The 24,755-nt window shown below is 44.7% G+C and overlaps 1 long non-coding RNA gene across 1 annotated transcript; it reads right to left on the bottom strand.

Moving 5' to 3' along the window:
- Positions 1 to 18,846: 18,846 nt before the first annotated feature.
- LOC115098127 lies at positions 18,847 to 22,678 on the bottom strand. Its single transcript, XR_003858428.1, has 3 exons — positions 22,575 to 22,678; positions 22,400 to 22,456; positions 18,847 to 19,041 (listed from the first exon to the last, which is right to left on the bottom strand). It is a non-coding gene; the product is annotated as an uncharacterized LOC115098127 (long non-coding RNA).
- Between the last annotated feature and the right edge of the window lie 2,077 nt (positions 22,679 to 24,755).

Here is a 24,755-nt window from a genome sequence, read left to right as displayed (position 1 = left end):
TCATCCATATACAAAGATTCATAAAAGGATCTAAGAACGGGGGAAAGTGACGTCACCCCGCTGAATGGCTGCCTAGGGACCGCGCTCCTGACCCCACCACGGTAATATACGAAATATAGCCACATCGAGACATCCGAGCCGGCAAAACAATTAACATAATCGATTACTTATCTAACCCCGATGTCGACGAGGAAAAAAAGTATTGATTTGAAGCAATTCTCCTTTGGGACCGCTGGTGCGAGAGCCGCGGCAGCCATGCTGACTACAGCTCCGGGGGAAGAAGATGGCGGCCGGGAGGCGCAGGCTCAAGCGAGCGGAGACACGGTGAGTCCCTCACAAGCAGCACAAAATCTCCCTCCATCACGCAGTGATTTCCAGGCGTGGTTCGGAGATCTTAAAGCAGAAATGGGAGCTATGAAGGACGAAATAAAATCAATGGTCTCCGACCTCAGAAGGGACCATGAAAAATTGGAGGGCCGGGTCTGTGGGGCTGAGACAAGAATTCGCGAGGTGGAGGATTCTCAGACACAACTACAGCATGATGTGAATCGCCTGATGGAGGATAACCTTGCCATCCGTGACTGGCTGGAGGACTTAGAAAATCGATCTAGGAGAGGAAATTTGAGGTTCAGAGGTATTCCGGAAGAATCAGCGTACAATGATTGCCATGTGGTCATCAAAGAGATCTGTAATCTCCTTCTTTTTAATGGAGATCCGCCGGAGGGTGACAATGGCCCAAGTCTGGATAGAGCACATAGGGCCTTAGCAAAACCTCACAGGAACTTTCCCAGGGACATTATAGTCTGTTTTCATTCCTTCCAGATAAAGGAGAAAGTACTGGCGCTTGCCAGGAAATGAAAGGAACTCATATGGCAGGGATACAATATCGAAAATTTCCAGGATTTGTCCTTTCAGACTATAAAGCGCAGACGAGAATTCAAGGATATTGTGAGTTCCCTCCGCCAAGCAGATATCAAATACCGGTGGTTGTTCCCTTTCGGGTTGGCTTTTACTATAAAGGGGGAGAACTACAGAGTCAAAACTGTCGCTGAGGCCAGCAAATACTAACAGCTGCAGAAATTGTGGGTCCGAAGGCCTCGTCTCCTGGCCTGGCTACCCCCATGGATCGGTTGGGGACGACACAACACTGGCAACGAGTCTAAAATGGAGGGAAACGTCTGAGAAGGAACTCCGGGGGATCTGCATCTTCAAAGGACACGAATGGCTGACAAGATGTCTGGCGAATGTACTGGCTACCAGTGGGAATTTCTTTAGGCCGGCCGGAAGAGAGAGAAAGACTACAGTTTAAGTTTCCTTTATTCTGTTTCTAGATATGCTCTGGAAGTTAAGCAGTGGTGTTATTTACAGTATGATTATTTAATATTGAGATGTGGCGGGGGGAGGGGTCCCTGGGGGGCATTTGGGAGTGACTATCCCTCTTTCATCTGGGCTGGGGAGGGGGGAAGGGTAGGGGAGGGAGAGAAGGGAGGGGTGGGGGGGAGGATGGGAGATGCTATGGGAGGTGGGAGTCCATGTGCAGAGGGGTATACATGGTGTGTTAAAATATTGGGGTTCGAGGGGATGGGTGAAAGAGTAAGCGTAATAGTTGAGTCAATTAGATACTGAGTGATGGCGACTCTAAAAATTATTTCCTGGAACGTGAAAGGACTCAACACTTATATTAAACGGAAGAAACTATTAACCGACGCCGCCTTTTCTCATGCAGATGTCATTCTATGCCAAGAAACACACCTTAGGAAACATCATGAAAGATTAATGATGTCCCTAACTTACCCGACCCAGTTTTTCGCTTCAGCAAATAAGGGGAACAAATATTGTAGGGTAGGCATTCTTTTTGCAAAGGCACTGGTAATAGACGTGATATCAGTCATACGAGATGTTAATGGGAGATATATATTTGTGAAATTTAGGATAGGGAAGCAGATTTTTCACTGGGTAATATTTATTCCCCAAACATGAACCAAGGACAATTTCTGGATACGATTTCTGCAGTTTTGAACAATTGGGCCGAGGGCTGCCTTATTATTGGAGGCGACTTTAACATGACACGGTATCCATTTTTGGATCATAGTGGCCAGGGGGGGGACAGTTGCTAAAGTTCAGAGGGTGGGTCTTAAGGCATTAATGGCCAACTGGGGTCTTATAGATATATGGAGGCTTTTACACCCCACTGAGCGGAATTACACGTTCTTCTCTAAGGCACACAATATTTACTCATGTATCGATTTTTTTTTTTATAGATAAGGGGTTAGTCAGTACAGTGAAACAAACAACTATCGAACCCATCACGTGGTCGGACCATGCTGCAATTTCAATCACACTTTCAATGGCAGCGGTTTCGGATCACAAGGGTCATTGGCGATTGAATGAAAGCCTTTTGGAAGATAAAGAATTTTGCGATAAACTACAGGGGGAAATGGGCCATTACTTAAGGGAAAACGATACAGGCGAGATAGCTAAAGGAACAATTTGGGAATGTTTTAAAACTGTAGCCAGAGGTCACTTGATCGCCCGGGCCTCCTTTGTCAAGCATGAGAGAGAAAAAAACTAGATTGGAGTTATTAACTAGGCTTGGTAAATTGGAAATCAGGCATAAAAGAACTCTAGATGTAGGGCTGGGGAAAGAACTGGAAGCTACCCGTAGGGAACTATATAATCTGGATGCCAAAACTATTGCATTTCATCTAGATAGACTGAAACAGGAGCATTTTGAAGGAGATAATAAAGCTAGCAAGCTCCTGGCACGGTCTTTAAAAGCAAGGCGGATGCAAAATCAAATACTGAAAATTAAAGATAGACAGGGGACTATGGTAATCGAGAATGACCAGATTCAGGCAAGGTTCTCCCAGTTCTATCAAGAGCTCTATAGGGCAAAGGCAAACATTACACAGACCCAAATTGATGAGTACCGGACAGAAATACCATTCCCAAAAATAGATGAGTGGGGGGAACGCAGTTTGAATAAGGAAATCACGATAGATGAGGTGGAATGGGCTATTAAGGGGTTGAAACAGGGCAAATCCCCGGGACTGGATGGATTTTCGGCCAGGTTTTATAAAACACTGACTCCCGAAATCGCACCATTATTGGTAGATATGTTTAATGATCTATTAGGTGGAGGTAATATAGCTCCAGAAGCCAATAGGGCAGGGATCACGGTACTCCCCAAACCAGGAAGAGATGCCACCATCTGTGGGTCTTATAGACCTATCTCTCTGCTGAATCTAGACTTAAAAATCCTAGCAAAAATTCTCTCACATCGATTAGGTAGCCTGGCGAGTCAAATAATCCACCCGGACCAAACATGATTTATTCCTGGTAGGTTAGCTGCAGATAATGTCCGGAGGGTGGTGAATTTACTATGGTGGGCCAAAGAATCATCTATTCCCTTGGGGCTTCTCACCATTGATGCTGAAAAAGCTTTCGATTTGGTTCACTGGGACTTTCTATTTACGGTATTACAGAAATTTGGGGTGGGTGATAATTTTCTTACCTGGACAAAAAAATTATATTCCGCTCCCAGTGCATGTATAAGTTAATGGAAGCTATTCACAATCGTTTCCAATAGGTAGGGGGACCAGACAGGGGTGCCCTCTATCCCCGCTTTTGTTTGCTTTGTATTTAGAACCCCTAGCAATAAAACTTCAACATAAGATAGAAGTCCAGGGCATAAAGGTGGGGGACGAGGAATACAAATTATCCATGTTCGCGGATGACGTATTATTTACGGTAGTGAATCCTACCGACTCTTTATCACATCTGATGGGAGAGCTTGAAGCGTTCAGCAGGGTATCGGGTTACCAATTAAATGTAGATAAATCGGAATTTTTGAATATTAATCTTTCTCCAGAACAGATGACTGAGATCAAGGGCAAGTACCCCTTTAAGGTGGCCAAGGAAGGAGTAAAATATTTGGGGGTTATGGTCGGGGCCAAGTTAGAGGATCTATCTGCATTAAATTATGATAAGGTGTGGGGTGCGATTCAGAAAGACTTGCAAATCTGGGACAGGTTACCTCTTTCTTGGCTAGGAAGGATTAATGTGGTGAAAATGAATGTACTACCAAGGCTTGGTTATATATTTCAGACTTTACCTATCTATCAGGTCTATCCAGTAACGAGCGGTAGGAAGAGTTGCGTTAGTGCCCAGCGCACCCGCGGTTGCCGCATGCACAGTGCAGCTCACCTACCGCTCGATCCTGTATGTAAATAGCTTGCAAATGCAAGCTGCGTCTAAGAAGCGTTCATGAAGCGTTAGGCCCGCGCAACCCATTTTACTGGATAGAGCGCCTATATAGTATCCTGGGTGCGCGGGCCTAACGCTTCACGCCACGCTGGTATCTGTCATTTCAAATGTCATTTGAAATGACAGATACCAGGAAGTCGGGATTGCAGCTCCCCTCTGGACATCGTGGCTTCCCCCATGCCAGTCTCCTCTCCCCTCCTCCCGAAGCAGGGTGCGAAAAGCAGCCTTGCTCCGGGAGGAGGGAAGAAGGGATGGCAGTGTAAAGCGACGAAGCGGCGAAGCGACTTACTTTTTGCGCGCCCCTTCGGACATCGGACGACCTCTCCTGCCTCCAGCTGCTCATGAAGATGGACGCCTGCATGGCCGCTGAAGACGTGACGTCACGACGTTTGGCGTCACGGCATGTGACGTCACGTCTTCAGCGGCCGTGCAGGCGTCCATCTTCGCGAGCAGCTGGAGGCAGGAGAGGTCGTCCGATGTCTGAAAGGGGGTGCAAAAAGTAAGTGGCTTTGCCGCTTTACACTGCCCGTCCCTTCTTCCCTCCTCCCGAAGCAGGGCGCGAAAAGCAGCCTTGCTCCGGGAGGAGGGAAGAAGGGACGGGCAGTGTAAAGCGACGAAGCAGCGAAGCAACTTACTTTTTGCAGCCCCTCCGGACATCGGATGACCTCTCCTGCCTCCAGCTGCTCGCGAAGATGGACACCTGCACGGCCGCCGAAGACGTGACGTCACACGTCGTGAAGTCACGTCTTCAGCGGCCGTGCAGGTGTCCATCTTCGCGAGCAGCTGGAGGCAAGAGAGGTCATCCGATGTCCGGAGGGGGGTGCAAAAAGTAAGTCGCTTCGCCGCTTTACACTGCCCGTCCCTTCTTCCCTCCTCCCGGAGCAAGGCTGCTTTTCGCACCCTGCTTCGGGAGGAGGGGAGAGGGGACAGGCACGGGGGAAGCCACGATGTCCGGAGGGGAGCTGCAAAAGTAAGTCGCCGAGCATCGGATTGCCCGTCCTCTCCTCTCTCTCTCTTGCAATTTTTTTTTTCGCTTTTTTTTTGTTTCGGGAGGAGGGGAGAGGACTGGGGCTGCCCCGGAGACCAGCATCCATGGACGCGGCCAGGGCAGGTGAGCGGGGGCTGGGGGAAAGCTTGCCGCCTACCCTTACCCCTGCCTCTAACGCAGGGGTAAGGGTAGGCGGTAAGTTAGCAGGTTAAACGCGTGGCAAAACGGCAGGGTAAAATAGCGATAGTTGGGGCGAGGGTTACTGGATGCTAGGGAATAGCTAATTCGGTCGTTTGCTTGCAATATACATGCCGCGTGCGGAAGGGGTTGCCTGGGGATTTTAGGACGCGGTAAGGGTAGGTTAAAGGGGGTTGTGGATCGCAGGAAGGGCTAATGCGGCCGGAAAGTGAGTAGAACGTGGGTTAGGAGCGGGGTAAACGCGGCCGCACTTTACTGGATAGACCTGTATGTATCTGATGCTCGGTTGGCCTCCTAGCAAAGAAAGCTATTCCAGTATATTTGGCGAAGGAGACCACCCAGGGTTAATAAGGAGATTATGATGACGCCCAGGAAGAAAGGTGGTATGGGGGTCCCATGTCTACGAAGATATTACTTGGGGGCACAATTACGAGCAACTATACATTGGCATCTTACGGGAAGGGATAAAAGATGGGTGGGTCTGGAGTCCACGCTCATGGGAGTCCCGTTCTTGAGTCATCTGGTGTGGTTACCAAAAGATAGCCGAATACACTTGAAGGCAGTCCCTCCCACAGTAGCATTGACATTTAAGCTTTGGGACAAATGGAAACCCGTCTTGTTAGGGTCACGCGATTATTTTTTGAGTTCTCCTATTTTTTTCAATATGGCTTTTATTCCGGGGTGTACCAGAGTGGGGGCACAAAGATGGGCGAGTAGCGGCTGTTCTCGTTTGGGTCATATTTGGACAGGATCCCAGTTGAAAACGTTTGAGGAGTTGGTGAGCGAGTATCAGCTTCCTAGTTCGGAGATGTATTTTTATCTCCAATTGAGTCACTATATTTCTAGATCAGGGATACCTTCTGAACTCTCTAAAGACAACACTGTTGTCTTTAGAGAGTTCTGTTATTTGAAGGGATTTGTGTTAAAGCGCGTTTTGCAACCAAGATTATAGCGACAATATATAACATGTTGTTTATCAAAGGAGCCTCACCGGCACATCTACAGGCCTGGGAAAAGGATTTAGGTCGACAGGTTACAGATAAGGAATGGGAGAATTGTTATATAGGTATCCAGAAGAGTTCCATTTCTTCCAATATTGTTGAGCTGGGATATAAATTGCTGTTTAGGTGGCACTTACCACCTGCTAGGATTGCTAAATTCAATAAGCAGTTATCGGGCAAATGTTGGAGGGGTTGCAATCTTGTGGGAACTTATTTCCACATGTGGTGGGAATGTCCGGTGATAATCCCGTTCTGAGAGGAGATGAAAAAGCTTATTGAGAATATGACAGCTACAAATATAGAATTAGATCCTGCCATGGTGTGCTTGGGGCTCCCCGCTATGCATACGGGAACCCGTCTGCCCTTCGTAGGTCAGCAAGTGGTGGTTGCAGCATGAGGAGCAATCGCTTACGCATGGAAAGAGGCACAAGCGCCGCAGGTAATGAAAGTTACACAACGATTGAGGAAGCTCTATAGTTTGAGTCGGCTTACAGCAATCCGCCATAAATGGCTGTCCAAATTTGAATTGTTGTGGAAACTATACACTTTATGAGAGTCGATTTGGTAATGGGGACAGAAGTAACTTTCAAGTGCATATTCAAAAGTGGCCATTTTTGTTCTATTAAAAGTTTCAGTCTCCCTATAAACACTAGTTCTAGATGCTTCTACCCTGATTCTTTCATGACTATTCATAATTTGATAGTCTGTTTTCAGACTCTGTACCTCCTAATATAGGTGACATATGAGTTGTCTTGGGGTGGGGGGGGGGGTACATATTGAGTATAGGAATCATTCTAAAAAAAAAATTTGAACATTGATGATACTATTACTCTCAGATTGTGGGCTTACGTTTTGATAATGTTTGCAGAGTTCTGTTATATGTTTGTGCTCGAACTTGTAATGCAGTGTTTTGTATTGTTATAATATTGATGCTAGGCACCAGTTAATTAGCATACACCTTGATCTATGTTATTTATTTTATTTATACTATTTGCTTACTATTATGATGTTATCATCTATTGTTCAATACAAATTTTCTATGGGAAAAAAAAAAAGGATCTAAGAACTTCACAAACCTTAGACATTTTAGATACCACAGAACCTTGTTTGGATCTCAGTTTCTCAATAAAGGTCCTCCCTCACCATGTTCTGACTGTATTGTCCATAAACCTCCCAGCTTCGTTCCTGAATCCAAAGGAGTTGTGTTCTGACATCTGTAGAGATCTTTGTGCCTTGTGGTGTAAACATGCGTTCAGGCTTTCTAAAATAGCTTGATATTCTGCCCTGTTCTCAGTAGTCAATCTCCTAACTGATTTTTCTTTAGCAAGCTTTAATTTAGCCTTGAGTTCTAAAATAGTCTTATTAATGTGCTTATTTCTACCAATCACATAAGCTACTATTTCTCCTCTTAGCACTGCTTTGCTGGGTTCCCAAAATAAGAACATAAGAAATTGCTATGCTGGGTCAGACCAAGGGTCCATCAAGCCCAGCATCCTGTTTCCAACAGAGGCCAAAACCAGGACAAAAGAACCTGGCAATTACCCAAACACTAAGAAGAGCCCATGCTACTGATGCAATTAATAGCAGTGGCTATTGCCTAAGTAAAATTGATTAATAGCCATTAATGGACTTCTCCTATAAGAACTTATCCAAACCTTTTTTGAACCCAGCTACACTAACTGCACTAACCACATCCTCTGGCAACAAATTCCAGAGCTTTATTGTGCGTTGAGTGAAAAAGAATTTTCTCCGATTAGTCTTAAATGTGCTACTTGCTAACTTCATGGAATGCCCCCTAGTCTTTCTATTATTCAAAAGTGAAAATAACCGAGTCACATCTACTCGTTCAAGACCTCTCATGATCTTAAAGACCTCTATCATATCCCCCCTCAGCCGTCTCTTCTCCAAGCTGAACAGCCCTAACCTCTTCAGCCTTTCCTCATAGGGAAGCTGTTCCATCCCCTTTATCATTTTAGTTGCCCTTCTCTGTACCTTCTCCATCGCAACTATATCTTTTTTGAGATGCGGCGACCAGAATTGTACACAGTATTCAAGGTGTGGTCTCACCATGGAGCGATATAGAGGCATTATGACATTTTATGTTCTATTAACCATTCCTTTCCTAATAATTCCTAAAGTTCTATTTGCTTTTTTGACTGCTGCAGCACACTGAGCTGACGATTTTAAAGTATTATCCACTATGATGCCTAGATCTTTTTCCTGGGTGGTAGCTGCTAATATGGAACCTAACATCGTGTAACTACAGCAACGGTTATTTTTCCCTATATGCAACACCTTGCACTTGTCCACATTAAATTTCATCTGCCATTTGGATGCCCAATCTTCAAGTCTTGCAAGGTCCTCCTGCAATGTATCACAGTCTGCTTGTGATTTAACTACTCTGAATAATTTTGTATCATCTGCAAATTTGATAACCTCACTTGTCGTATTCCTTTCCAGATCATTTATATATATATATATATTGAAAAGCACCGGTCCAAGTACAGATCCCTGAGGCACTCCACTGTTTACCCTTTTCCACTGAGAAAATTGACCATTTAATCCTACTCTCTGTTTCCTGTCTTTTAGCCAGTTTGTAATCCACAAAAGGACATCGCCTCCTATCCCATGACTTTTTAGTTTTCGTAGAAGCCTCTCATGAGGGACTTTGTCAAACGCCTTCTGAAAATCCAAATACACTACATCTACCGGTTCACCTTTATCCACATGTTTATTAACCCCTTCAAAAAAATGAAGCAGATTTGTTAGGCAAGACTTCCCTTGGGTAAATCCATGTTGACTATGTTCCATTAAATCATGTCTTTCTATATGCTTTACAATTTTGTTCTTGAGAATAGTTTCCACTATTTTTCCCGGCACTGAAGTCAGGCTCACTGGTCTATAGTTACCCGGATCGCCCCTGGAGCCTTTTTTAAATATTGGGATTAAATTGGCCACCCTCCAATGGTGGGCAATGGGCTTCCTATGCTGAACAGGAGAGGGGAAAAATATACACCTTTGGCAACTTTTAAGTTTTTATCTATAAATGTCAAGGGTTTCAATACACCCCGAAAGTGTAGCCTACTTTTTAAAGAACTAGAGAGGATGGGGGTGGCCTTGGTGCTTCTTCAAGAGACACATTTAAGGCCACGCTTTTCAGGGACTAATGAAATCTGACAAATTTCCCCATCAGTTTTGGGCAGCAGCCTCACAATCCTCTAGAGTCTAAACATACTGGTGTGAGAATAATGATTCGTAAAGACCTTCATTTCAAATTGAAAGAGACTTACTCTGATCCTAAGGGCCGATTTTTATTTGTTAAGATATCGGTGGGGGGAGAGATACCTTTTCAATGCTATCAGTTTATGGACCTACATCGCATAAAGATCTGTTTTATCAACCTTTAACCCACATAATAGCGCCTAAAATGGAGGGTTATTCAGTTCTGGGCGGAGATTTAAATTTGACTCTCAACCCTTGTCTAGATAACTCAAGGAGACAGAGCAACGATTCTTAAGCAGCACGGCTAGCGTTGAAGGCCCTTATGAAAAGTCAGGGTATTATGGACATTTGGAGGATTAGGTTTCCAAAATCTCGAAATTACACATTCTTTTCCCACCCGCACAAGAGCTACTCGCGCCTAGATATGTTCGTGGGCAGCAAGGGGTTGCTTCCGAGGGTGGAAACAGTAGATATAGAACCGATTTTATGGTCTGATCATTCTCCTGTACAGTTCACTTTAAGAATACAGGACTATGAGAGAGGACTAAGGCATTGGAGACTTAATGATTCTCTAATAGATGACAATTCCTATGTCACGCAGGTAGCAGAGGACATCAAAGAGTACTTGGCTATGAATGATACCGGAGAAGTAAGTGTAGTGGTAATGTGGGACTGTTTTTCGGGGCAAATTCATTGATAGAGCTGCATTTTTTAAAGAAACAGAGGGAGAAGGAGCCCACTAGCATACTCTCTCATCTTAAATGTCTAGAGAGGCTCCATAAAAAATGAACGAGCCACCGATATAAACAGGATTCAACTAAATGAAGTGCTGGGCCTCATAGAGGCGTTAGATACTGCGAGTATAGCATACCGATTGGAAATTATGCAACAAAAATATTTTGAGGGAGGCAATAAGGCGGGAAAGCTGCTGGCCCACACCTTAAAACGGAAACAGGCACAATCCGTTATAGTAAAAGTGAAACATCAAGACGGTACCATGTTAACGGACAACATATCTATACCACAACGATTTCACCAGTTTTACTCAGAGCTATAATTCGGAAGATAAAGCTATTAGTAATGAGGAGATACATACATATATAACCTCTTTATTTATTTATTTTAAATCTTTTCTATACCGTCGTTCAGTAAAGCACCGTCACAACGGTTTACGTAGAGGCTCGTATATTTGGTTTGGTTACAAAAAAAATGAATCTATGAGAGTGCCATTACAGTGTCTGTACATGCTTATATAATATAAGGTATAAGATGTGTGACATGGATCTAGTCCATTAATAAGGTAATCATACAAGAAAATTGATCACAAATTGATCACATCTCCCCTATCCTCAAAGACCTTCATTGGTTACCGATCCACTACAGAATCATGTACAAATCCATCAACATCATATACAAGGCTATCAACCAACACACGCAACTCGACCTACAAATACCACTTAAAAAATACACATCCGCCAGACCCATCAGGGAATACTATAAAGAGTCACTCCAAATTCCACATGCCAAAACCTACCAACATAAATCCTTGAGTCTCAGAGCCTTCTCTTCAGCAGGTCCAGCTCTGTGGAACTCTATCCCACCTGATTTGAGACAGGAGCCATGCTCTCTAACATTTAGGAAAAGACTAAAAACTTGGCTTTTCAAAAAAGCATTCCCAGGCCTTGAATAAAACCTCCACACATCAGCACAAACTCGTATTCAAAAATTGGATCAAAATAAGAATCCACCAACTACAAACTTACACTCATCAATACCTGCTGAGTTTTTATCATATTATTATCATTCACAACTGTGTCATATTTATTCACTTGGTTATTTATTTACCGTTTCATATTTATGTACCGTCATATTTACTCACAAAGTCATATTTATTCACTTTGCTATACAACTACATGATTTGATGAAACTGGCTGAAATGTAAATATTGCTTTGTTCAATCTCTCCCCTTTTCCAGATCCAAGTTAATTTTCCCTGTTTTATTGTAACTTTCTCACATCCTTTAACTGATTTACTGTATTTAAAGTTTAAAGTTTCTATTGGGAATACTGTTTATTACGTTACGCTCTGCTTCACACACATTGTTATCTGTAAACCGGGTTGATGTGATGCTAGTCATGAAACTCGGTTTAACAAAAACAATAAATAAATAAGAAAGTGTTTAAACTGAAGTTCTCTATCATTTGAGAATAAAAATAAAAGAATGTGTGACCACGCATCTCAGTAACTTTGTTCCATGTTTCTTATTCTCCGTATTTATATATATATATTTATTTATTTAAAATCTTTACCTATAACAGAGTTAACTGAATTTCAACAAGCTGAGCTAGATAAAGACATATCAGAGGAGGAACTGTTACAAGCCATAAAATCTCTGAAACCTGGGAATCCCAGGGGCTTGATGGCTACACGGGTAGATTTTACCAAGTGTTTGCTAAGCACTTAGTAAAATACATCCGGGCACTGAGCAATGGGGCACAGCTTTCCTCTACAGCCAATACAGCCAATTTCCTCTACAGCCAATTGCCAATACAGGCATTACCGTTCTACCTAAACCGGGTAGGGACCCGATTCTATGCGGCTCCAACAGACCAATATCACTGATCAATATCGACTTAAAACTGCTAGCCAAAATCCTAGCGACACGTCTGAACAGCTTTATAACATCAATTATACACCCAGATCAAGCTGGATTTGTTCCGGGCTGACAGGCAAGCGATAACACTCATAAAATCCTAGACTTGATTTGGTGGGTAAAAAAAACACAATATCCCTACCTTGGCTCTCCCGGTTAACGCAGAGAAAGCTTTCGACATGGTGCATTGGTCCTACCTTTTCACTTTGTTGCGGAGAATGAAATTTGGAAAGTTTTTTTTTTTACAATGGTTACATCAGCTCTACAGTGATCCCAGGGCCTGTATAAAAGTTAATGGCAGATATTTATTTATTTATTTAACAATTTTTCTATACCGTCGTTTGGTGGGGACCGTCAAGGCACATAAAATGAGGCTAACGTATCTTAAGTTACATAGGTGCCAATTTAGGGTCGGTAACATAGTTTGTAAATGATATAAATTGGTAAGTGTACTGAGTCATTTCCGATTCACATTCTTATAGTTTAGGTTACAAGATTACCTTTATCATTGTACTTTCATCCTTTTGCTGAGCTTTAAAAGAATGAAACTTAGTCTGATTAAAATTACACACATTGATTATGGTTATGTGTTTGTTCGAATGTTCGTACCTGCTTTCCCTTGAGTACTATTCACCTTTCTCTTTTTGGTAAGCTAGTTTAAAAAGCCAGGTTTTTAGATTTTTTTCTGAAGGCTTTGATGTTGCTTTGTAGTCTCAACTCTGTGGGCATGGTGTTCCAAAGTATGGGTCCTGCCAAGGATAGAGCTCTTTCTCTTACTTGTGTGAGTCTGGCTGTTTTGACTGATGGAATAGTGAGAAGTGCTTTGTTGGCAGATCTCAGATTCCTATTTGGGACATGTACACGAAGGGCTGTGTTCAGCCAGTCTGCTTTTTCATTGTGTATTAATTTATGTATAATGCATAGTGTTTTGTATTGAATTCTTTGTTCAATGGGTAGCCAGTGTAATTCGGCTAGTGTTTCCGTGATATGGTCTCTCTTGCTTTTTCCGGTTAAAATTCTAGCAGCTGTGTTTTGTAGTATCTGTAGTGGTCTTAGTGACGTGTATGGTAGGCCTAGCATCAGGGCGTTACAGTAATTGGTACTAGCAAAGATCAGCGCCTGGAGTACTGATCGGAAGTTGGCTGTTGTTAGAAGAGGTTTAAGTCTTTTCAGCACCATTAGTTTGGCGTATCCTTCCTTAACTTTTAGAGATGTGTTGTTTTAAGCTTAGTTCTGTGTCAATTATTACGCCCAGGTTCCGTACTTTATCTGCAAACTCTATTTTTTGGTTGTTATTGAGTATAATTGGGTTTTGAATGATCTCCGTTCTTTTTCTCAATATTAATTACTAGCTCCATTTGGTTTAGCAGTTGTTTTATGATATCCAGATACATATTTGCTATTTTTAATGTTTTTTCGATTGTGTCGTCAATGGGTAGAATTAACTGGATATCGTCGGCGTATATGTAATGTGTGATGCCTAGGCCCGCCAGTAGGTGGCATAGGGGTAAGAGATATATGGCTGATAGGGCAGATCCCTGTGGTACTCCTGTTTGAAGGTTTATCTTTTCTGACATTTCTTCTTTGATTTGTACTTGAAAATATCTGTTACTTAGATAAGATCTAAACCATTTGATAGTTTTTTTACTTAATCCTACTTCATCTAGTCTATTTAAAAGTATGTCGTGATTAACGGTATCAAAGGCTGCAGAGAGGTCTAGCATCACCAGGATGTAATGTTTACCACTATCAAACCCTCTCATGATGTTATCTGTTAACGCAAGCAGCAGTGTCTCTGTGCTATAGTGTTTTCGAAAGCCATGTTGTGACGGATACAGTATATTATTGCTCTCCAAGTGTTCTACAAGTTGCTTTTGTATGGCTTTCTCAATCAATTTTGCAATTAGGGGGAGGTTTGATACTGGTCGGTAATTGCTTAGATTAAGTGGATCACTGTTTTTTTTTTCTTTAAGATTGGTTTTACTACTGCCCCTTTTAGAGTCTCTGGCAAAGTTCCTTCCTCTAAGGAAAGATTCACTATCTTTGTTAATGTCGGGGATACTGTGCTTACAACTTTATGTTCATGGTTGGTATTGTGTCAATTGGATGTGGGGCGGGATTTAGCTTCATTAGCATAGATTCGATTTCTAGTTCTGATAACTCATTGAATGATGTCCATGGTATCACATCTCTTTTATTCATTTTAATTACTTGTTTTGCTGTATTTGGGATTTTAGTTTTAAGGTTGTTGATTTTGTCATTAAAAAACTTGGCTATTTCATTACATCTATCTGCTGGTAAATTTTTTGGTGTTCCGGATTTGTCAGTTGTTAGGTTTTTTACTATGGTAAATAAGGTTCTAGGGTTGTTTGTGTATTTTTCTATTTTAGTGCTGTAGTACTGTTTCTTTGTATCTAGAATTGTTTTTTTTATAGTAGGCTAGTAGCTTTCTGTATTTAGTTAGGCTTTCGTTTGTTTTGGCTTTCCTCCATTCTTTTTCTTGTTTCCTTAGTTTTCTTTTGACTTCTTTTATGTTCTCATTATGCCAGGGGTTTGTTAGTTTGGGTTCCTTGATGTTTATACATTTAATCGGGTTTGTCTCATCAGCTATGTTTTTTGTTATTTTTATCCATGCAGTGGTAGCAGTTTGGCAGTCTGTGTAGTCTAGGTTAGTAAGATTTTCTTCTAGGCTGTCCTTCAGGTTATCTAAGTTATAGGGTGGACGATATTTAAATTTGATGGGTTCTTTTTCTCTCTGTGTTAGATGTTGTTCAGTGCATTTGATGGAGGATTGTATTAGGAAGTGGTCTGACCAAGGGATTTGTGTGTATTCTGATTTGATGTGTTCGAGGTGACTGTGGTTTATGAATGATAAGTCAAGAGAGTGTCCTGCTCTGTGAGTGGCTTTGTCAGTGGTTAGTGTGAAGCCTAGTGCTGTCATGATATCTATTAGTGTTTGGCCGTTGTTGGATAATGGTTTCTTGTCCATGTGAAGGTTGAAATTGCCTAGGACAATGGTGGGTTTTGAGGTGTTTAAGTGTGTTGTTAAGAATTAAATTATAGGGGAGATATTTAATTCTAGGAGGCTCGGTGGGCAGTATATTAAGCATATTTGGAAGTTTGTCGTTTCAAAGAGGGCAATTTCGTGGTTCTTTGGGGGTGTTGTTGGTATTAGTTTACATTTGAATTTTTTTTCAATTATTAGCATTAGCCCACCCCCTCTTTTAATTATTCTGGGGATTGAGAATACGTCATAGTTCTTGTGTGCTATTTGGTTCTTTAGGACTATGTCTGATTGTTTTAGACAAGATTCAGTAATTGCTAAAAAGTTTGGTTTTATGTCATATAATAGGTCGGTGATTATTGGGAATTTTTTAGTGATGGATTGAGCGTTCACTAAAAGGAAGGTTATCATGAGTAGGTTTTTTGGTGTTGGATTGATTGTGGCGTTTTTTCTTTTTATTTGTATGAGGTTACTTGGTTTTGTCTGTTGTTTTCTGTTTGATGTGTTTCTGATACTACGACTCTCTATGTAGTTCTTACCATATTTACCTCTGTACATGCTAGTTGTGATTTTGTGTCCTCCCGGTTCTTGTTTGTCTTTTGCTTCTTCCATGTTGCTTAGTCTGCGTTGTCACCGGTCTTTTGTTCAGTGGTTTCTCAGTGGTGTACGAAGGGGCGTACAAAGGGGCATGCCCCTTTGTCGCGCGATGCCTCCGGTCCCTGTGCGGTCCTTTAAACCTCTCCCCCTTGGCGCGCTTTTCTGGCGTCTGACGTCAGCAGCGCCGTCCAAAGGGGGGAGGGGCTCTGGATCGACTTCCGGGAGCGTCGGCAGGGGGTTCCGCGGCTTCTGTGGGGGTAATAGCAGAGCGAGAGGGAGGGAGGGATGGGGCGGGAATGATAGAGACTTTAAAGTAAAATCGTAAAAAACTGAAAAGGAAAAAATCAGAAAAACCTGTAAAAAAGGGGAAAGGGATGCCTCCGGGTCTTCTGTTTGCTATCTTTCTGGAACCCTTTGCCATAAAGGTGAGGAATAATCCGGAAATTAGAGGAACAACAGTGGGGCAGTTCACCTCCAAATTGTCATTATTTGCCAATGATGTCTTGATAACGGTCACAGATCCAGAGCGGTCGCTTCCCAACCTGACCACTGAGTTGGAAAACTTTGGCAAGGTCTCTGGGTTCCGAATTAATTGGGACAAGTCGGAAATCCTCAACGTAAATATAAATACGCACCTGGCGTCCACACTCCACACAAAATTCCAATTCAAATGGGCACCCAAGAAAATAAAATATCTGGGAGTGTATTTGAGCGTAACTCACGACTTGTTTCTGTTAGTGTTCCTGGTAGTTGTGGGTGGGATCCTTGGGCCGGTGGCAGATGACCACGCGCCCAGGGGAAGATCCCGAGAGGGACCACTGGTCAGGGTATGGAGACAGACACACACTAGTTCTTTTATTAAACAGTATATTGAACCACCAGAGGTGGCAGTAGTGAGCTGGAAGCGCCCGGCTGGACTGTAGTCCCTCAGATACTGGAACAGCGATCTCTGGATGGCTGAGCTGTAGAGAAACTGAATATAGTGAGCAGGCAGGGGATGCAGAGTTCAGGAACAGAACCTTGATGGTAACACTCACACAATAGTCTCTATGAAGCAGCCCAGGAGCTAGAATGAAGTAGGCCCTCGAGGAGCGAGTACCTGGAAATCACCCATCCCACCTTCCTTAGGGGTGGGTCCAGAACAAACTTGGGGAAACTCTGCATTGTAGCCGAAATTACTGCACGTAAAACGCAAATCGCTTGGACAATTTCAGAAAACCTGGCGGATTTATCGAAGCTAGAGAGCGGTTAACAGCAGACTCCATCTGGAATGAATCAGTCCACAGACATCCAAAAACCCACAGTCACCCTGCAAGTGTAGTCTGCTCGCCAGATCATCTATAGAACTTACTTGAGCAAAGGGTGAGGGGGGGATACAGGGTGGGGGGATGGGAAAAAATAATAGACACACGGTGCTTTGTTGAGAAGGGTTGTTTATTGACAGTTATTAGCTCAGTGTTAGTGTCTTGAGTATCGGTATATCAAAAAGAATTAAATACATAGTCACAGGATAATGGTACATCACAGGCAATAATATAAATAAATACATAGTCACAGGATAATGGTACATCACAGGCAATAATATAATAATACTGCTCCGGTACACTGCAAATGCATGGTAGTGATGTCTAAGTAGTATGGAACGTCATCTTGTCAAGGTGGTCTTCACATGTTTTGTTGTGCCTTTCTTATACCATGCAGTCTATGTTCTCTTGTGTCTTTAATGAGAAACAGAAAAAGAAATCTCCTTTTCCTGGTCTTCTTCATTTTGTCTACTGGGCCTCCTCGACAAAGCTTCATTGAAGGGGGTCCCACCAGCTTCTCGTGATTCAGAGCCGCGTGAAAGTCTTGGTTAGATAAGCGTCGCCCACAAAGTTCTCCGCTATGGGCGTCGTCCGCGACCGAGTTGCTTCTTGTGGAGAACAGAGATGCGGATCCCTCAAATTCTTTCTAGCGTTCCCCAGAAGTGCGGTCGCCTTCTCTCTGTCTGAAGAGGTAAACGATAAACTTAAGATAAACTAAAATGATTCCAATCTACTGGAAAGAGGAGGCCTCCAAAACAAGTCTGGGTTTGCTACAAGCAGAAGCCCGACTAACAGCTCATACTCCTGGGGGAATTCCGCGCAACAAAACTGAAAATTCCGCACGTACATTTTCTGAATTCTGCAAAATTCTGCACATTTATTTGTCAAAACAATACAATATTTTTGGCAAATTATTCTGCATGTCAGTGCAATCCAGTATTTTCATGAGAGGAGGTAAACAGGAAGAGAGAAGCACAGGTCAAAGGAGGATTCACATCTCCACCGGCTCTAGGCCAGGGGCAGCCACCCACGGCGCTGGACAGCTGAGCGGACAACGAGCGCCACCACTTACCTGAATTAGCAAGCTAGCTCCAAGCCTCACATGCAGCAGCAGCAGCAGCAGCAGGAGGAGTCGCATTTAACCAAACATCTCCCGCTGCTGTGGGGCCGGGTCTTGCGCAGCAGGAGATGATGTTTGGTTATAAACGCAACCTCTGTGGTGGAAGTCAGAGTCCGCTCGGCTGTCCAGTGCCAGGGCACACATGTCAAAAGGCTGCAATCCTCTGGCTCAGAACAAATGGAAATATGAATCCCCCTTGGCCTCTGCCCCTGTCCCCATTCTGCTTTCCCCTCATAGCTCGAGCCCCCACTAGAAACATTCTCCCCCCTCCCCTTTTCTCACACTCCTCTCTACTTTCCCTATCTCCCCTTCTCTTCTCCCATTCCCTCTCCTCCCCTCCCATTCCCTCTCCCCATCTCTCCTTTTCCCTCTCATTCTCTCCCCCTTCCCCTCCCCCCTCTGAATGTAGGGTCCTGGCCTTTGCACAGTGCAGCTTGCTAACCTCGCCCCTGCCGTGCTGTCTCTGCTGTCCAGGCGGGAACCTCTCCTGCGATGCCTCTGCTCTTCGTGCGCTCGCACCTGCCACGATTCTTCTGCTCTCTCTTCACGTTGAACTCGCTCGTGCCGTGATACTTCCGCTCCCTGTGCGCGGCGGCCAACTCGCTCGTGCTGCAATGCTTCCGGCTCTTGCTTCCTTTTCCGACAGATCATTCAACTTCGGTGGATTCTGCAAGGCGAGGGAGGAAATCTGCGGAAAGGGGGAATTTTGTGCAGAATTCCCCCAGGACTAAGCTTAGCATCTGCTTCACATGTCAACGTCACCTGAACGAGTAGATGTGACTCGGTTATTTACACTTTCGAATAATAGAAGGACTAGGGGGCACTCCATGAAGTTAGCAAGTAGCACATTTAAGACTAATCGGAGAAAATTCTTTTTCACTCAACGCACAATAAAGCTCTGGAATTTGTTGCCAGAGGATGTGGTTAGTGCAATTAGTGTAGCTGGGTTCAAAAAAGGTTTGGATAAGTTCTTGGAAGAGAAGTCCATTCATTATTTATTTATTTATTTATTTATTTATTTATAGATTTTTATATACCGACAACCGTTTGCACATCGTATCGGTTTACAGATAACTTAAAACCTTTTGGCAGTGCCATTACATATAACAATAACTATGAGTACAAGAGAATAACAAGATAACATGGAAACTGGGTAACTATTTACAGGGTTCGACGGTGTATCAACCAAGAAGTGGTTGAGGAAAAAGTCCACTATCTAAGCAAAGAACTGCTATTAATCAGGTTTACTTAGGGAATAGCCACTGCTATTAATTGCATCAGTAGCATGGGATCTTCTTAGTGTTTGGGTAATTGCCAGGTTCTTGTGGCCTGGTTTTGGCCTCTGTTGGAAACAGGATGCTGGGCTTGATGGACCCTTGGTCTGACCCAGCATGGCAATTTCTTATGTTCTTCATTCCCTATACGTACCCAGATCAGTCCAGACCGTGGGGATTGAGCCTCCTGTCCAGCAAGATGGAGACAGACAATTTGCATTTGCTGGTACTTTTCCCTCATGCGCCTATCACATATTATGCTTACTCAGTACTTCTTTTGTTCTTGTGACTTCTCATCTGCCCCTTCTAGGTTCTCACACACCCCCTTGCATACCATCACACAGCCTATGCTTCTGCCTAGGTCATCACTCTCAGGGCCATGAGACTGTCTTAGGTTGCCAGAGGCCGTACTCTGATCTTACCCGTCATTGTCAACATGGCTCATCCTGAGGAGTTCCCTTTCAAGGGAAGCGTAGAGGTTCCGTGTCATACCTCATCCCTGGATGTTGACCTTGTTCAAGGTGATAGGTGACGTTGTTTGGGCTTAAACATCGGCCATGCATACATGTTTATTGGCCAAGCAATAAACATGTATGCAAGCACATACACACTGCTATGGCATATTAACTCTTCATTTCCCTCTTGATGATTGAGACAATCATCACTCTCAGGGCCATGCGACTGTCTTAGGTTGCCAGACGGCACTCTGATCTTACCCATCATTGTCAACATGACTCATCCTGAGGAGGTTTCTTACCAGGGAAGCGGCTGTATCAAGGGAAGCCTAGAGGTTCTGTGTCATACCTGACCTCGGGATGGTGACCCTGTTCAAGGTGATAGGTGGCGTTTGTTTGGGCTCAACGTCGTTGCATTATCTGATGGCCAAGCAATAAGCATGTAGGCAAGCACATACACACTGCTATCACAACTATAAGAAGGAGCAGAGCAAACCACAAGAAACCCCTGCCAGTTTACCCTAGGGATGTGAGCCAGTTTACCAGCTGATCCCACCAGGTAGATTAAATCCATTACTAATTCAGAATTATTATCAACGGAAACACAACCTTGTCCTTTTACGCCACCTTAGGATAATAACAAATAATCTAATGCCATTCGGTTCTTTAAGCTTGATTCGATCAAAAGAAGAAATAAGCTGTGGGAGGAAACCTAAGGACATCTACCCTTTGAATGAATTTATCTGGGAACCGCAGGTTGTACAGCCTTCCTCTGCTGGAGACAGAGAAATACTGGAGGGACACAGGGGGCGTTACCAGACTAACGTTTTTCTCTGTCTCCAACTGCTGGAAGGGAGGCACAACCCTCTGTCTGGACTGATCCGGGTAAGTACAGGGAAATGTGTCTTCCATTTAAAATGTCGCCATCCCTTATTAGTCTGGATCTGAAGGCGATGAAGCAACGTGACAAGCTAAAAGATAAAGCCAGAGGGATGCTGGGCTGCATAGAGAGAGAGAGGAATTAACCAGTAAGAAAAAGGCGGTGGTGATGCCCTTGTACAGGGCCTTGGTGAGACCTCACCTGGCGTATTGTGTTAAGTTCTGGAGTTCATTTCTCTGAAAGGATAGAGGCAGGTTGGAGGGGTAAGGGGAAGATTAGGATTAATTGCACTCCCCTTCGTGCAACCCTTGGTGCTACCTTTTTTCTTTTTAACTTCTATGTTTCTTCCACTTTTGTTTACCTTTCTCTTTTTTCATAGTTGTTATCCCTTGTTAACAATTTTCATTGTTATTGTTAAATGTATTTGACAAAGGTAACTTTTTTTTTTCTCCTGTATCTCCTGTTTTACTGTAAACCGGTATGATTTGTATATTATACAAGAATGTTGGTATATAAAAATTATATAAAAAATTTGTTCCTGCATCTCCTGTTTTAATATAAACCGGTATGATTTGTATATTATACAAGAATGTTGGTATATAAAAATTATATAAAAATATTTTCCTGCATCTCCTGTTTTACTGTAAACCGGTATGCTTTGTATATTATACAAGAATATTGGTATATAAAAATTATATAAAAATATTTTCCGGCATCTCCTGTTTTACTGTAAACCGGTATGATTTCTATATTATACAAGAATGTTGTTATATAAAAATAAATAAATAAATAAATAATTGGGGGGATGGTTTGGGATGTTTGGAGGTCCTGGGGGAAGGCGTTAATGAAGAGGGAAGGATGATTGAGTGAGGGAAGGAGGGCATTGGGAGGTAGATGGGGGAGGGCTGAGTGGGCAGGGAAAGGTGAATGGGGAGCTGCAGCTATAGGGGGATGGGGTGAGGGGATGGGGAAGGAGGGCATTGGGAGGTAGATGGGGGAGGGCTGAGTGGGCAGGGAAAGATGAATGGGGAGCTGCAGCTATAGGGGGATGGGGTGAGGGAAAGGGGTGGGGTGGGGTGTAGCAGATTTCCGCTCCCTGTTAAAGCAAGGTTCAGGCATTAAAATGTGTAAAATAGGAAGCAAATCACAAATCTACACAGGGAGGCCGATATTCCAAGCCATTCCCTTAAGTAAAATCCTTTTGACAAAGTCCCTGGGACAGACGGCTCAGGGAATTTCAGAGCCGTGTCCTGTGGTGGACCGGTAACTACTTTCCTGTCTGCGTTATGCCTCTGGGATATACGGGACGACGCCACCCCGAATGCACGTCAACACGAATTAGGAGCTGCAGGATTCATAGGGACTGTGCATCCCCTCCCCGCCCCCCTCCCGGCCAGTGAATGATGAGCCTCGCTTATAAAGTGTGAAAAACTTTACCTTTATTGTTTTGGGCATCTCCAGCAGGCCAGCAAGGGTCTAAATATTTGGAGAAATCTAAAAATAAATGGAATAAGACAGGTTATTCTCTCTCTGACACTGGTGCTAAGTAAATAACACACATTAGCACATTCCAGATAGAGATATTTACAGATAAACCTCTCTTTCAACTCACCTTGGCTTCCTCCACCACCTGGCAGGAGGGGGAAGGGATTCTGGAGGGGAAAGGGGGGTAGGAGAGGGACAGGGTGTTGGGGAGGAAGACTGGGAAGGAACTGGGGTGGTGGATGGCGGGGAGGGACATGGAGATGGGGAGGGAGAGGAGATGGTGAAGGAGAACGGGGAGGGGGAGGAGGAGATGGTGAAGGAGAACGGATAGGGGAAGGAGGAAATGGTGAAAGAGAACTGAGAGAGGGAAGAGATAGTGAAAGAGAACGGAGAGGGAGGAGATGGTGGAAGAGAACGGAGAGAGGGAGGAGATAGTGAAGGAGAACGGGGAGGGGGAGATGGTGAAGGAGAATGGGGAGGAGGAGATGGTGAAGGAGAACAGGGAGGGGGAGGAGGAGGGGAGACGTGGAGAAGATGTGGGCTGAGGATTTGGGCATTTTTAAATGTTTCTAAAGGGAGGGGTAAGGGGAGGATTACTATTAATTGGGGAGATGGGTTCGGATGTTTGGAGGTCTTGGGGGAAGGGGTTATTGAAGAGGGAAGGATGATTCAGTGAGGGAAGGAGGGCATTTGGGGGTAGATGGGGAGGGCTGAGTGGGGGGTTGACGGGAAAACTTTAGGACTGGAACGGGGGTAAGGGATAATAGGGGGGAGGGTTTTAGAAGGGGGATGGGGCAGAGAAGAGGGTTTCAGAGGAGGGAGGGAAAGGGGTGTGGTGGAGGTGTTTCTCTGGTCCCTTGCTGGCTGCTTTCTGCCTTGACCTGTTAAAGCAAGGTTCAGACATTAAAATGTGGAAAATAGAAAGCAAAATTACAGAGCCGTGTCCTGTGGTGAACCAGTAACTACTTTCCTGTCTGCGTTATGCCTGTGCATGTACGGGACGACGCCACCCCGAATGCACGTCAAAGGAAAATTAGTTTCCCTGTACGTAGCCAGATCAGTCCAGACACCTGGGTTGTAACTCCTCCGCACCAGCAGATGGAGACAGAGCAAGACCTGTCGGGCACCCCTACATATAGTAAGGCGCCACCCACAGCCCCTCAGTCTTACTCTGTCTCCAGCAGATGGGGCAGGTTCACCCACAGTCTCTGACGGTCCCTGGGTAGTTTTGTTAGTTACTCAGGGATAAGCAAAAAAAAGAAAAAGAAAATTAAATCACAAAGAAGAAAGAAGAAAAAAGAGTCTCCCTCCGTTGGAAGCCTCCCAGGGGGGTTGGGAAGGTTCTGAGGGGACCATCCCTCCCCTGGTTGAGGCTGCTGCTGAGGGTCGAGGACCCGGCCCGGTGCTGGCAGGAGCGTCGGGGGTGACACCGGGGAGCCCGATTCAGGACCCGGGACAGCGGCAGAAGTAAAAAAAAAAAAAGTTTCTCAGGGACTTTGTTTTTTAGCCGCGCCGACTCTCTCGTTCTCTCGCTGTCTCGGGGCACGTCGCGGGAGGGGGGCGGCTAGTTTACATCCTTTTTTTTTCTTCTTCTGAGGTTGGCGCCGAGGACCGTGGATGCCGAGGGGGGCGGCTTGCCGCGCACGGCGGTGTGTGTTCCAATTGCGTTTCGGGTGGCGAGGGGCCATCCGAGGTCGGTCGGGGGGGGGGCCGCCCCCGGGCGGAGCGTTCGCCGCCGCGTGGCTGGAGCATTCGCCGCCGTGCGGCCAGACGCATCGAGGCCAGTAGTGCTGAGCCGTTCCCGCTCAGCGCGGGAACGGCGGCCATTTTGGAGGCAGTCAGGGACGCCACGAGGAAGGCTGCCAGTAATGGCGGCCAGCCTCCCCCGCTTTCTCCACAACAACGGGCCCCCGGGGGGACTTGGATCACCAGAGGAGCGGAGTCTGGAGGAGGCTTCTTCAGATTCAGAGGCTTCCTTTTCTTCGGACTTCGCTTTGCTTCTCCGCAAGCTGCTGAAGTATAAAAGATCCAAGAAGAAGATTGTGAGGGCGAAGGCCTTGGGGGGCTTGGAGGGTCACTCACAGCCCCGGAAGAGGACAGCTCGGGATCGGTCCCTGAAGGACCCGTCTAGGGAGAAGCGGCCGCTGCGGGGAAGCCCCGCAAGACTCAGACACGGAATCTACCTCCTCGGAGGAGGGGGATCCGTCCACAGGGGCCCCAGGAGGGCTGAGTGGGCAGGGAAAGGTGAATGGGGAGCTGCAGCTATAGGGGGATGGGGTGAGGGAAAGGGGTGGGGTGGGGTGTAGCA

The sequence above is a fragment of the Rhinatrema bivittatum genome, chromosome 8, assembly GCF_901001135.1.
Source record: "Rhinatrema bivittatum chromosome 8, aRhiBiv1.1, whole genome shotgun sequence".
NCBI lineage: Eukaryota > Metazoa > Chordata > Amphibia > Gymnophiona > Rhinatrematidae > Rhinatrema > Rhinatrema bivittatum.
The sequence above is the reverse complement of the archived record's forward strand: the minus strand, read 5'-3'. Positions and strand labels throughout refer to the sequence as shown.